The sequence below is a fragment of the Neolamprologus multifasciatus genome, chromosome 5 (assembly GCF_963576455.1).
Source record: "Neolamprologus multifasciatus chromosome 5, fNeoMul1.2, whole genome shotgun sequence".
Lineage (NCBI taxonomy): Eukaryota > Metazoa > Chordata > Actinopteri > Cichliformes > Cichlidae > Neolamprologus > Neolamprologus multifasciatus.
Window position 1 is genome coordinate 17,046,102 of NC_140443.1, and position 14,339 is coordinate 17,060,440.

General features: G+C 44.2%; 1 protein-coding gene across 3 annotated transcripts in view; it reads right to left on the reverse strand.

Moving 5' to 3' along the window:
• foxj3 (forkhead box J3) overlaps positions 1-14,339 on the reverse strand; it is a 96,972-nt gene that overhangs the window by 45,000 nt on the left and 37,633 nt on the right. The window lies entirely within an intron of this gene.

Consider the following 14,339-nt stretch of genomic DNA (forward strand, 5'->3'; position numbering starts at 1 on the left):
AAGTAAGACAGGTTTTCTCCCAACCAAGCCTGTTCCAGCCAGTTCCCCCTCTCTTGTCACTGGAGTAACCAGTGGGCACTGCAATAACCCATCTGCTCCTCTTTCGGCTGAGCTAGTCTACAGGGGGCCCAAACCAACCATTCCAAGGTTCATTCATTCTGATCCCTCTGAGTTTGCTAGGCTCCGCATGGCTCTAGAGAACCTACTCCCTCCTAATGCTACTGAGCTCTTCAAGTATCAGATACTTGTGGACCACCTCAAACTAGATGAAGCTCGACTTATCGCCGATGCTTACCTGAACTCACCCAAGCCTTATACTGACACCATGGCAGCCCTCCATGACAAATTTGGACAACCTCATCAGCTCGCCTTGAGAAAGATAGCAAGTGTCCTGGATGGTCCTGAAATAAGGCGAGGTGACACAGTAGCCTTCCAAAGGTTCTCCCTTCAGGTGCAGTCACTAGTTGGGCTGTTACAAACATTAGGACTGGAAGGAGAAGTGGAGTTGAACTGTGGGTCCCACGTTGCCCGACTAATAAGTAAGCTTCCTGCTGAACAGAGGGCTGATTTTCGTCGACACCAGTTTAAGCAGCCCGGGAGCACCTACACTCTGTACGACCTATCTGCATGGCTTCGTCAGGAGTCCTGGTGTCAAGGATTTGACGGCCAAGCAGGTGTAAGAAGCAGTAGAGAAAGGACCAGTGTAAAGGCCGAGGCCCGTCCAGGCCGACAAACCGTGACAGTCCTACATAACCTAAAGGGGCCATCAGAACACACGTTTCCACCAGTGAAGGAGAGTCGAGCTAGAGGGAAGGTCAAGAGCAAAGCCTACTGTGCCTACTGTGAGAGCACAGAACACTATTTTAGCCAATGTGATGATGTAGCCAAGCTCTCCAAAGAGGAAATAAAGGACTGGATACAGGTCAACAAACGATGCTGGCGCTGTGCCCGAACTCATTTAGCTGCTCAGTGCACGCTAAAGAAACCCTGCAGCCGCTGCCAGGGTAAACATCTGCTGGCTCTTCACGAGGTAAATGCCAGGACAGAAGGAAACAACGCTGACATGGCTGCAAAGGAGGAAAGCTGCCTAACCAGTTCAGCTTCGGGCTCACTCTACCTTGATCGCCATGGGGCTGGCAATCGTGTCATGCTGAAGATTGTACCTGTGCTTTTGAGCCATGGAGAGCGGACTCTAGACACCTTTGCTATACTTGATGACGGTTCAGAGAGGACCATGCTGCTCCCTGCTGCTGCAAAGACTCTTGGTCTGGCAGGCATCCCGGAGGACCTGCCATTACAAACCGTCCGCCAAGATATTCAGATGCTTCATGGACATACCGTATCCTTCAGCGTCTCTGCTGTTACCAATCCTGGATCCTACTACAAGATTGATGGAGCGTTTACAGCTGATCGTCTCAACTTAGCTCACCATACCTATCCTATCGACCAGCTGAGAAGGAAGTACAAATACCTGCATGGGATCCCGGTCCCTGCCCTGAAGGAAGCCAAGCCTCTGCTCCTCATTGGTTCAGACCAGCCACACCTGATCACCCCCATAGAACCAGTCCGCCTCGGCCCACCTGGAGGCCCAGCAGCAGTCCACACCCGGCTTGGCTGGACCCTTCAAGGGCCAAGTCTTTTCATGGGGCGGCAGACCCAGCCTGTCCTATCCCTGTATACATCCGCCCAATCAGACGAGTTGCTCAAGCATGTGGAGCGGCTCTGGCAGGTGGACGTGGTGCCTTACCGATCCGAGAAAGAGGTCACTCGGTCGAAACAGGATCAGCAGGCTGTGGCCCTGCTTGAGGCAAGAACAACTCGCAGGATGGTCGATGGAGTCTTCAGGTATGCTACACCTCTACTCCGTCACCCACAGATGCCGCCACTGAATGCACCAAAGGAATCAGTCATGCCCATGCTTCGAAGCACAGAAAGGCGCCTGCTAAAGGATCCCAGTCGGGCTGATGCCTACAGGGCAGAAATGCAGAAGCTGATCCAATCAGGAGCCGTGAAGGAAGTTACGCATGAGACTTCGCCCAAGGAGAACTGGTACATACCGCATCATCTTGTCAGTCATAACGGGAAGAATCGCCTGGTGTTTAACTGTTCCCATAAATACCTTGGACAGTCCCTGAACCAGTTCCTGTTGCCTGGCCCTACTCTTGGAGCTTCCCTGCTGGGGGTGCTGGTCAGGTTTCGTGAACACCCCATAGCTGTGAGTGGAGACATCAAAGGGATGTTCCATCAGGTACTGCTCCTCCCTGAAGACCGGCCTCTGTTGAAGTTCCTTTGGCGGGACTTAAAGGTGAATGAACCTCCTAAAATCTTCGAGTGGCAGGTCCTGCCATTTGGGACAACTTCAAGCCCCTGCTGCGCCACATCTGCCCTGCAGCATCATGTGATGGAGCACACACAGCCTGACGACAGCCTGAGATTCTCCATCGAGAGGTGTTTCTACGTAGACAACTGCCTACAGAGTGTTGGCTCACCAGAAGAAGCTAGAGATCTGGTGGATCGGCTAAGAGAGTTGCTGAAATCAGCTGGCTTCGAGCTACGTCAGTGGGCTTGTAATGATCCAAGTGTCCTGAGCCATTTGCCTCCAGAAGCTAGATCACAGAGTCTGGATCTGTGGCTAGCCGAGGACAAATCCAACCCGCTAGAGACCACGCTCGGGCTCAGCTGGGACTGGAATACCGACTCCTTGGGTTATAAGCACAGGCCCGTGTCCTATGAGATGCCAACCCTCAGAAACATCTATAGAGTCCTAGCCTCACAGTACGACCCTTTGGGCTATCTGTTACCCTTCACCACTCGGGCCAAGCTCCTCCTCAGGCAGCTATGGGATAAGAAGCATGGTTGGGATGACTCGAATCTCCCCTCCACCCTCCTGCAAGCTTGGTCTGACTGGGAGGTGGAGCTTCAGTTTTTACCTCACCTTACCTTCCCACGTGCCTATGTACCTGCCAGTGCTAACTCAAAGGGGGCCATCCGTGAGGTGCACATTTTTGGGGATGCTTCTGAGAAAGCTTATGGAGCGGTGTCCTATATGAGGACTGTAGAACAGGATGGGCAAGTTCACCTCACCTTCATCCTAGCTCGCTCCCGGGTAGCCCCCAAACGAGCTCTCTCTATTCCCCGCCTCGAGCTCTGCGGAGCTTTGCTGGCAGCGCAGCTGGCCAGTACCCTGAAAAGGGAACTCACCTCAGCGATTGAAAGAACAGTCCTGTGGTCTGATTCGACCACTGTTCTTACCTGGTTGAGCTCACAGTCCTGCCGCTACAAGGTTTTTGTAGGAGCCAGGGTAGCTGAGATACAGGAGTTGACGGAACACTGTACCTGGCGCTACATAGACTCAGAGAGTAATCCAGCGGATGACCTGACGAGAGGGAAGGCCCTGGCCGAGCTCAAAGTGCCTAATCGGTGGTCGAATGGACCCCCCTTTCTGCTCAACAGTCCTGACACATGGCCAGAGAACCCGAGCTCCGAGCCCAGTAATGACGACCTTGAGCTCCGGAAGACAGTCTTCTGTGGAACCTCTATCACCTCCACACCTACCTGTCAGGATGGAATGGCGTGCAAGACTTGGCAGGAGCTCTTGGATGTTACTGTCAAAGAGCTTTGTGGTCAGGGACTCTCGACTGCGCCATCTTGTGCCGAGGACTATCAGAATGCTGAACAGGCCATCCTTCGGCAGGCTCAACAGGAGTCATTTCCCGAGGAGTGCAGATTGCTTTCAGAAAGGAAACCTGTCTCATCCAGAAGCCGCTTGCTTACCCTGGCACCTGAACTGGATACCTCAGCGGGCCTCATCAGAGTAGGAGGTCGGTTGCGACGCCTAGAAGGTCTTGGCGGACCTATATTGCATCCGATTGTCCTGGATCCTTCACACCCTTTCACACGTCTGCTTATCCAGAAATATGATGTTGATCTGCATCATCCAGGCCCCGAACGGGTCTTCGCGGAGCTGCGGAGGTCTTACTGGATACTGCGTGGAAGAGAGGCAATTCGCAAGCACCAGCGAACCTGTCCTGAGTGTCAGCGTTGGAGGGCAAAACCCTCTGTTCCCAAGATGGCTGACCTTCCTGCTGCTCGGCTTAGACAAACCAGCCTTTTACTCAACCGGTGTTGACTGTTTTGGGCCTATGTTTGTGAAGGTAGGAAGACGTCACGAGAAACGCTGGGGAATCATTTTCAAGTGTATGACGACGAGGGCGGTACATCTGGATCTCCTAAGTAGCTTAGACGCGGATGCGTTTCTAATGGCCCTGAGGCGATTCATAGCCAGAAGAGGGACACCGGCAGAGTTATGGTCTGACTGTGGGACCAATTTCAAAGGGGGAGAACGAGAACTCAGAGAAGCCTTTGCCAACATGTCAGAGACATTGCAGGGGAGGCTCGCCCGTCAGATGATCAGATTCCAGTTCAACCCCCCGGCAGCCCCACATTTCGGAGGTGTATGGGAGAGAGAAATCCGTTCAGTGAAGACAGCTCTACGCACCTGTGTGGGTTCCCAACCTCTTCACGAGGAGGTACTCTGTACAGTTCTGCTGGAGGTGGAATTGATCCTTAACGCAAAGCCCTTAGGCTACGTTTCCACTGACGTAGCCGATGTGGACCCTGTGACACCCAATAGTCTCCTCATGGGGCGGCCTGATGGATCACTACCCCAGGTGGTCTACTCAGAGACAGAGAACCTCAGTCGGCGACGTTGGAGGCATTCACAGATTCTTGCTGATCAGTTCTGGGCAAGATTCATCAAGGAATACCTGCCTGGCTTACAGGCGAGGCAGAAGTGGCAGTCAACTCCTCCTGAACTTCTGGAAAAGGCAGTTGTTATGGTTGCAGATCCGCAGCTGCCTCGAGCCTTGTGGCCAATAGGCCATGTGATTAAGATTCATCGTAGTGATGATGGACTTGTCAGATCTGCTGATGTGAACGTTAATGGACGTGTTTACACCAGACCAGTTGCTCGGTTGGTAGTTTTACCTGCCGTGCCATCGGAAGACAGCGAAACTGAGAAGAATAGCAAGTCGCCTCCTGGAACTGATTAGGGAGCCTTTTTTTTGGGGAGCAAATGTGTAACCACATTTGGGGGCGGCTGTATAAAAGGCTCTGGGATTTATGTCTATGTTCTGCAATATTGTGTGGGGTGGAGTCGTAGGAAATGACGTAGGTGTAACGCGATGCTACTCGGGAAGGGGAGATTGTTTTCCGTGTTAGTTCTGTTTACCTCGTAAGCTGTGTTCCTGGTTGCAATCCTTCACGGTGATGCTCCGAGTGTTAAGTTCATGACTGGAAATTGCTGGCAACACTGAGCATCTAGGTGGCAATAAAACAGCTGGCGGTGATAATCCAGCAAAGTGGAAGCCTGTTGTCCTCCTTCCTGTATCCTGACCGATACACCATCTTGTTAGCTGCTGAACCTAAAAGAACTAGCCCTCACCAAGTACTCCTCAACAAGTAGATTGAAATGCCGTTCTACAAGTCCAGCAGCATTAAGAGTGAATCTGAGCTACGAGCGCAGCTCTAAATATTTCAGATTTCATTCTGCAACTTTGATCATCAACTAGGTAGTCACTTCAACAGGCTATTTTGCATGTTTTAACCGGTAACTATCATGAAATTCAGCTTGGTTGATCTGGCACAATCTTGGTGAAATTGCAGATGGTCAGCAGGGATTTCCAGCAAGCAACCAAAAGTGGTTGAAGTGCTAAAAGTGCTGCAACATTTTTAAATTGAGGTAAATCTTATTCAATGGGATAGTGGCCAAATTTAAAACTAATTTTTGTTTTTGCTTATAGATCATACCTTGATGATGTCTCATACCTTGTAAGATGTCTCCTTATTTGTAGACTTTGACAAAAATATAAATCTGATGATTTTTAGCTAAATGTCGTGAAAAGGTTATCTGACTGTTCTTGGATCCCCTTCGGTGATGCTGAGCTGCAATCCTCAACAATGCACTACACACAGTTGTTTGGCTTTGCCTAAAGTTTCTATTATCTCTGCATGACGGATCTGTTTTTTTGTTTGTTTGTTTTTTAAACATCGGAATGGCCTGCTTCATTTGCACAGACATATCTGTGACCACATACCGAGAAACCACTGACCCGACACGTCAGTTGGTTTGCAGGAAGCAAAGAGTGCCAAAGAAGACAGAACAAGTCAGAGTCTGAGGAGCTCTGAAGCTAGAATGCAGTCAGCTCTGCTACTTATGGAGCTATTGGAGATTATTTTTACTTTCTTGGTCTGGACACCAAAATCGTTCCCAGGGTTGCATCTTATTGGACGATATTTCATCACAGGTTGCTGATTTGTGCAAACCGTTTGTTTCATCAACACTTTAAAACAACTCAAGAAATTGTATTGCCTTAGTTTGCAAAGCACTAATGAGGAAACAGGCAACATGAAACTGCAATCTGTTCAAAAACATTCTAGTCTGCAAAAAATAAAAGGAAAGCGGGGTAAAAAATTGAATGTGTAAATTGTTCATTATAGTTTATGCAATAATGTTAAACAAATCATTTCTTTGGTTTTACTTAATAAACAGTAACAGTAAATAACAGTAAATTAATAGTAAATAATAATAATATATAATATTAATAATACATACTTAACATTATTATTATTTTATTATATTCAAAGGGCAAAGTTGTGAACAATTCTTGTCTGAATCAACAGTACTCAGTGTTCTTCTTTACTGCATCATAAATCAGTCTTAGAAGGGGGAATAAGCTGCAAAACAAATGGTTTGTCCTCGTCTGTGCGTCAGATATCGACTTCATTATCACAGAGGAGGAAGTTCACTGGATCAATTGATGACCACGGTCAACAGCTTTTGCAACTAGCTGTTGTATCACATCTTGAGCAGAAAAAGCAGATGGGAGGGAGCTACTAAGGGTTAATGACTGGGTAAAATGATAACAGAAGTCATGTATATCATGGATGAACTGTGAGACCATGGCAGAGACTGTCAAAAAGACAGCAACAGTTTCCAAAAAAAAATAAATATATTTTGAAGCCAACATAGCGGTACACAGGCCTGCAGGCCACAAGAGGAAGAGATAGAAGCCTCGGGCCTTTTATGTTCTGCACTGCAGTCAGCACTTCACTCAGTGGAGTGTGGGGACAGCAGCTCCTGCCAAAATGTATCCATGCCAAGGCCTGCCAGCTTGCTCTCCCCGCCCACTCTAAGGGCCAGAGCGTGAGCGGTGGGGCGCCGGTAGGCGGGTGCAAGGTGAGGCTGGTGGGCGGGTGGCCAGGCTGGAGCTTCCTGACACGGGAACCCGCCTCACAGCAGGATCAAACTGGCTGCCGAGTGAATCACTACCCCTCCCACAGCCTGAAAAAGTCAGCGCCGGGCCAGCATGCAGCCACTTTTCCTGTCTGTACAATTAACAAGAAATCCAGTATAAGGCAAAACACTAAAAATACTGCTGCACAAACTCATCATGTATCACACTGCATGGAAGCCAAGGTGAACGTGAGACCGCAGTAGAAAAGATACATTTCTGAAGAAAGAAAAAGTAACTTTGGAATTGAGAGCGTGCATGTTACAAAAGAAACAGTATCACTTTATCATGTATTCATACTGCTGAAAATTTAGTAAATAGCAAAGTCCTTAAAATGTAAATGCTTGCTTTACACTGTAATGATGAAAGTAGACGGAAGTATCAGAGACTCTAGCACCGAAGCAATTTTCCACTTTGAGATTTCAGGCCCTGTAAACCTAAGCTTGAGGTGAGAGATACGGGCAGGAGGCACGAATGCTCATACCTGACCGATCTTATTTAAATAAGCAACAGGAGCAAGGATTTTCTGAGCTGTGGCTAGTCACTAGTCAGAAGCAGGAATATTATCTCCAGAGTAAATAATGTCCTGGAGGACCAGTGGCTACCCAAATCGCTTCTTTAAAAAATAGTAAACTGCTCCAGGCTGCTATTAAGCCTCAGATCCAATGGGAAGTTGAACCTTTGATCTGTTTAGGGTACTGTGTATTTGCATTTTATAATGAGATCAAAGCAAGGTCCAGGGCCCCTGCAGAAGGCAGTTCCATGCCCCATCTCTGCACACTCAACGATTTACAGACCAAAGCTATATTTCCCTGTTAAAAAGATCATGTAAGAGCTATGGACCTCAGTGAAAATGCAGTGGGAGATTCAATGTTTGTTAGGCAATCAAAGCAGCTTCCGTTCTCTTCCAACTAATTTTCTTTTCCTGTACACAGGTGTAGAAGAGAAAAATAAAATAAAAATCATGCCAGTAGCAACAATCTCCTCTTCAGTTAAAGTTCAAGAGCGAACATTTCAAGCGTTTTTTAAAACTGGTTGAGAATTGCTCCCGAATTTCTCTGGCATTTTTCACCTGGAAGAAATGCAGAGGGGAATTTACACACTTTGCCTGAAGTGAGCCTACAACGAGCCGGGAGAAGGTTTGAGATGAACATGGAGGTCAACATTTCAGCTTTTTTTTTTTCTTTTTTTTTTTTGTTAAAAGAAAAAATAGACCCAAAAAGAAATCAAACATACTGTCACTCTGTCTATGGCTGAGCTGAGATATTTTCAGACAATCAAAGTGGACATTAAAGTCAGATTAGCCAACCAGATCGACTGTTGTTACAAAATGTAATGAAATAATCCTGAATTTATAAATAAAAACTACAACCATATTTTCATATACATATGCAATTCTAATTTTGTACTATTAGGGACTTTTAAAATCTTCTGAGTTTAATTCATATACAGTAATACAGTTACAAACATGCTTTATCATGAGTAATTTCTTTTTAAACAATTTTTGTATAAAAACAAAAGAAATATCTACGATTAAATCTAGTCATTTTTTATTGTCAACTAGATAAAGAGTATAACTTTTCAAACTGCTTTTTTATGAAACAATATGACAAAGCAAACTCATTTAAATCAAACTCAGAAATGACTGTAAAGACAAACTACTCTAGTGGTCTTCTAAAATACTGTCCATCTACAAAGTTGATTAGGGGAATACCCTCCTCTGTCACGCAGCCGTCTCTTTCAGGTGTCTTGAAGCCACACGTCTGCAAATCATTTATGCAACATGTGCCCCACAAACAGTCGTAGTGAAAGTAAGAGAACCATGATTTGCCTTTCGTGACACGCAAGAGAGCATCTGTGCAGAGAAAGGGCTGATTTGGGCACTTGTGGCACACTTGTTAATTTAATTCAAATGCTAACCTCAACCTTTGAAAAAACAAAGACTTTAACTTATGACTTGGTAGTGTATGTTCTAAAACACTGAATAAGACCACTAGGCAAATCCCAAGTTTCATCTTCGCTAAACGGCACTGACGGAGAGACAAGCATCATCTTCTGACCTTGTGGCTGAGGAATATTCCCATTTATGTTTTAATCTCAGGAGTTATCAGACCAGCTGACGTCACAGAGATTAAGCAGCACATATTTGTTATGACAAAGAAGACATAACATAAGAGAAAATAACTTTTTAGATACATCTTTTAAATATAGCTTTCGGTAAACCTAAATGTCTTCAAGCACTATAATGGATCTTCTTTGCATGGAACAGAAGGCTGCAGAAGCTACAGTATATGAGCTGAATCATGCACACGACTGCTTAGACAAACCTGCAAAACATGAATCAAAAATGCCTCAGAGAGCCAGAGAGGGTGTTAAGAAAATCACCAACTAATTGCTTGCTCATAGATGCCGAGCACATATTCGGCACTCTCAAGGCAGCGCTTACTTTTTTCCTTTTTTTATTTTAGTTTTTATTTATTTTTTTATTTTAGTTTTTTTATTGACCTTGATGAATTATCTGTTTTTATTGACAGCACTTATTGATATTTCTTAAAAGCGCAGGCTAATGGAGTTTTATTGAGATGATTAAATGAGCTGCTGGTGCCCAGATTAGCCAGGTCTCATCTCTCAGACACAGCTTGCATTATCATACAGAACAGACGCATGCGTGCGTTGAGTCCCAAATTCCTGCGACTGACATCTCCAGGGGAACAGAGGAGCGATGACTACATCCGACCTACATTCACCCCACCCCAGCATGCTTGCTTCCAACTAATTACACACACAAACATACTCAGTCACACTATAGGTGGATTCATATCATAACGGTCACAGTGCAGGGAGAATTGCAAGCATATTACAGAATTATACAATTTCAATTAGCCGTTTTGTTACTTCCAAATCTTTTGAGTATCTGCTTGGATTTTAAAGGGAAAAAAAAAAAACTTTACAAGCGTAAAAGCTACAAGTGACCTCCTGGTGATTGGGAGAGGAACCTTTCCCAAGGCTTTTGCACAGGCTTGGATGAAAATATCATTTGTGTGATGGGATGTGAAAATTCTCCAAGCACAAAAACATTAGAAACAAACCTAAGGCTACTGGAGCTTGTTCAAATGCCCCGGGCACGGAAACAGTTATATTGGATTTCATTCAAATGTCTTATGCAATGAGAGATTTATACATATTCCATGTGCATTATTCTTGTTGTTTAGATTCTCAGAAAATCTATGACAGGGAAAACACCTTATTAACAAGAACTGAGGAAAAAAAAAAATTGTGACGCAGGCTCCAGCCTATGAGCACATCTTAAAACCGCTTTTTCAGTGTTTCCTGCGCTGTACAGCATCCTGGTTAGAGTGATGTGGTTTTTCACACTTTTAAATGTGAGGGGTATTTCTACAGTTGCAGCCCACATTTAGGCCAGAATCTGTCGATCTATGCAAACCTTTACTAAACTAGAAAACGCCTGAAGAGCGTCAATCGTCACCAGCGCTGACTAATTCAGTAACTTGCTCTCATATCGAAGACATCATTGCAGTTACGTCAAATCTATTTTAAACCCGACTCTGAAAGAAGCACTTTTCATTCCAACAACTTCAAGATAGCACACTGTGGTTTTGAGTATATTTAAAAAAAAGAAGCTAAAATCGAACAAGTGCCCTCATATTTTTGAAAATCTAAACGTAGTAACTGAGACATAAAAAAGCGAAATACTAGTCAAAAGTGAAGAGTCTTCTGAAATTTATGATTTATACCCTTTTGTTTCAAATTCAAAATTCATTTTTTAAATTACACAATACTCATGTAGCATATGAACATTTACAAATTCTACTTTTTTTGTGCACTAAAATTGCCTTTCCTAACATAAGCACAATCACTCCCACAAATGACAATTTTGAATTTAAGGTTGACTGCTTGAAGTTGCATGTTTGCTTCCCATTATCGAAATTTGATTTGGTCAGCTCATCTCATGGAGAACTGCATAAATTCACTCCCAAATTGGTGATAAACTGGCACTTGCAGCAAGAAAAAACAAAAGTCCAGAAACACTGTTGCATCAGATCAGCTGCGTGTTATCGCTCAGTCACATTGGAGTAAAAATAAGATGTTAACCACTTTGGATCACATAGTGATTGCATTGGTTGCCTGCTGCCTGGCAACTGGTCTCCAACCAATTGTGGTCTTACTCATATCGACTGCAATTACTGTTTCTGAATTTCTCTATGAGGTACTGGCTCAACTCTGAATGCAAGCAACAGACTGTGTATACAACAGACTTGCAAGATGGTTAAACTGCATATGATTGCCATCTTTACTACATTCAATCGAAAACTGGCAATAGACCGATTACAGATGACTCGGTCTTATTACCATTTCTTTGCGTCTTGAGGCACTGAAGTCGTTTTAAAGACTGCAACTGACTGCAAGTACGACCAGGTCCCTATCTTGAAAGCAACCATTTCAAAGGGAATGAGATCGCATTGCACACGGTTGCAATATTTTTAGGTTTGCTGCAGTCTCCAACCACCGTTTGCCCTAGTGTGACTGTAGCATTATGATTTAGATTTCTGTGGTGAATCTTTGTAGAGCTTACAACGTAACCCACTTAAGCATCCGGCACTGTTACCAGCATTCATACTTTTGCACAGTGTTTTATATTTTAATCGACTTGGGGTTGTCTCCTGGTGCTTTATATGCAGAGCTAGCCACGATAGAAACTAAATGCTGGGGCTTTCTTCCCCCTCCTGGGTCCCTAACGCTTTGTTGCGGTCCATTTTTTCCCTCCTTGGAGGTAAGCATAATTGTCCACTTCTTTGTACATTCTCTCACATCCATTCTGATGGTGTTGTCAATCACCCTCCAGGAATTTGCTGAAATCTATGAGTCCTTATATTGAGGCTATGATTATTATTTCTTATACTGAGGTGATGATGGTTATTCTCTCACTGACAAATTCAAATTCTGCAACAGAAAAGTAGCCAGAAATGCACAGAAGGCATCAACAGTCATGAAAAGGCCAATCTGAATAGTGAATTGTGGTTCCTTTTACAAGGAGGTGCTAGTTGGGTTAGAGCGTACGGTTTCAGAGGGATTTGAGGTTAAGATATACCCAAGATGTAGATTTAACACAGAAGAATAAATCTTCCGTTTGGCATGTTGAATTTGTACCCTTTTTAAAAAAATTTTTTATACAATTCGTGGGAAAAATGGTTATCAATACACTGATACACATTTTTAATACCAAATGCATTAAACAGATCCTCAAATTATTTAAGCAGGGTCACTACTCTATGACTGTTTGTGGCAGCGGTTATGAAATGAATGAGGGTAAAGTGGAGGCAAAAAATACCCAACTTGAAGAGAAGAAGATGAAAATCAGAGGGATGTAATTTCTGACCACTGGTGAAACCAAATCAGAGTTAATCATATTTGTTGCCAGATTAGTGTGATTAGATAATAACAATACACATGCTGACACCACGCTGCAACAAATAAACACCTAAAGATCACATGTAGGGATATTTTTTCTTTGAAAATTAAAGCAATGGTGGGTGCTTGCCTTGTACTGTATTGCAGAGTATCTGCATCGTGATAAGCATCATCATAGCAGACAGCATATCACGACAGCGTCATTACAAGTTTCCACTACACCCCTCATCTAAATCATTAATATGATACACAGTTTGAAGTTTTGAAATAAATTAAACATTGGTATCAGCTACAAATGAAGCCACATACACATCCTTAATGCTACTTCTACTTATTTAGAGTGTAGGCTTTTTGCAACAAGTTTACATAATGTCCTGTTCTTACTGACTGTTGGAAAAAGCCACGCTTCACAACATAAGAACCAAAAGACACATTAGCAGCAAAACACTTGGGTAATTTAATATAATTTCTTCGTTTCTGCTGTAACTACAGTGGAACCGTAACTCAGTGGGAAGACCAAAGCGTCAACCCTGCCAGCAGCATCAGTTTGATTCCCACTGAGGCCACCCACTCTAAAATGTATAAAAAGTGTGTGTATTCACAGTGCTTGGGATAAGTGTCAACTACATGCTATGTCTTATCTACAGTTATTTTAGTTGGGCTAGTCTGTCACACCCTCACATTTCTGAGCAGTAAAGTCTGTGGATATGTAGGAGTTCACCAAGTCCACTACAACCCACCTAAATTATCATCTACTCATTGCTGCTCTGAATAAGAAAGCAGCATTTAAAGTATCTCAGTAGGTACAGTCTAACCAATGATTGCAACATGTTCTGCAACTGGATTTCCTCACAATCCAAAAACAAAGGCGGTGAAAAATGCTCCTTTTGCCTTATACCAGCATCTGGCGAAAAATCATTTGGCAATGAATTTAACATTTCATTGCACACGGAGGTAGGTGGTATACAAAATGCAGAGCTAGAAATGCCTGTAACTCAATGCAGGAACACATGCAGTCTGACGGCACATATGCTGCTGTGTTACTGACAACTAAATAAGGGATGATGAAGGTAAAAGAGGAAACAAAGGCTGCAAAATAAAACAATTCATTTCCTTACAAAAGGGGCCTTGCCACAAAAGCTAAAATCAATCCATTTATAATAACACATGCTTTCTCATCTCCCCCTCACACACACACCTCAGTGCAGCCTGTACACATGCCAGATCTTGTCGCCCCAGGAAATGGGCTTCATACATCTTGTCTGACTGCAATAAAGCAGTGCCTAAGATTCTATTTCCAATAAACGTCGACTGATTGGAAAACTCATTCTAATATCAATTTCCATCTGGGCCCTTTAAAAGGCAATCAGCATAGCTTCATCTCAGTATATCATGGGCTCCTTGAGATGATGACACAGCACTGGCTCTCTCCTTCTGCATAATGGCCTTCTCCTATCAAGGCATCTGCAATGAATAATACCACCCATGAATGGGCTATTTAGTCTGTGTTCGCACAGATAGGGGCCACTTCCCTGAATATTAATCCAGGGTTTTACACTTCATATGGTTCTCTCAGGGCTGCACCATTTTTCATTCGGAGGACTGAGGCACTTAGTG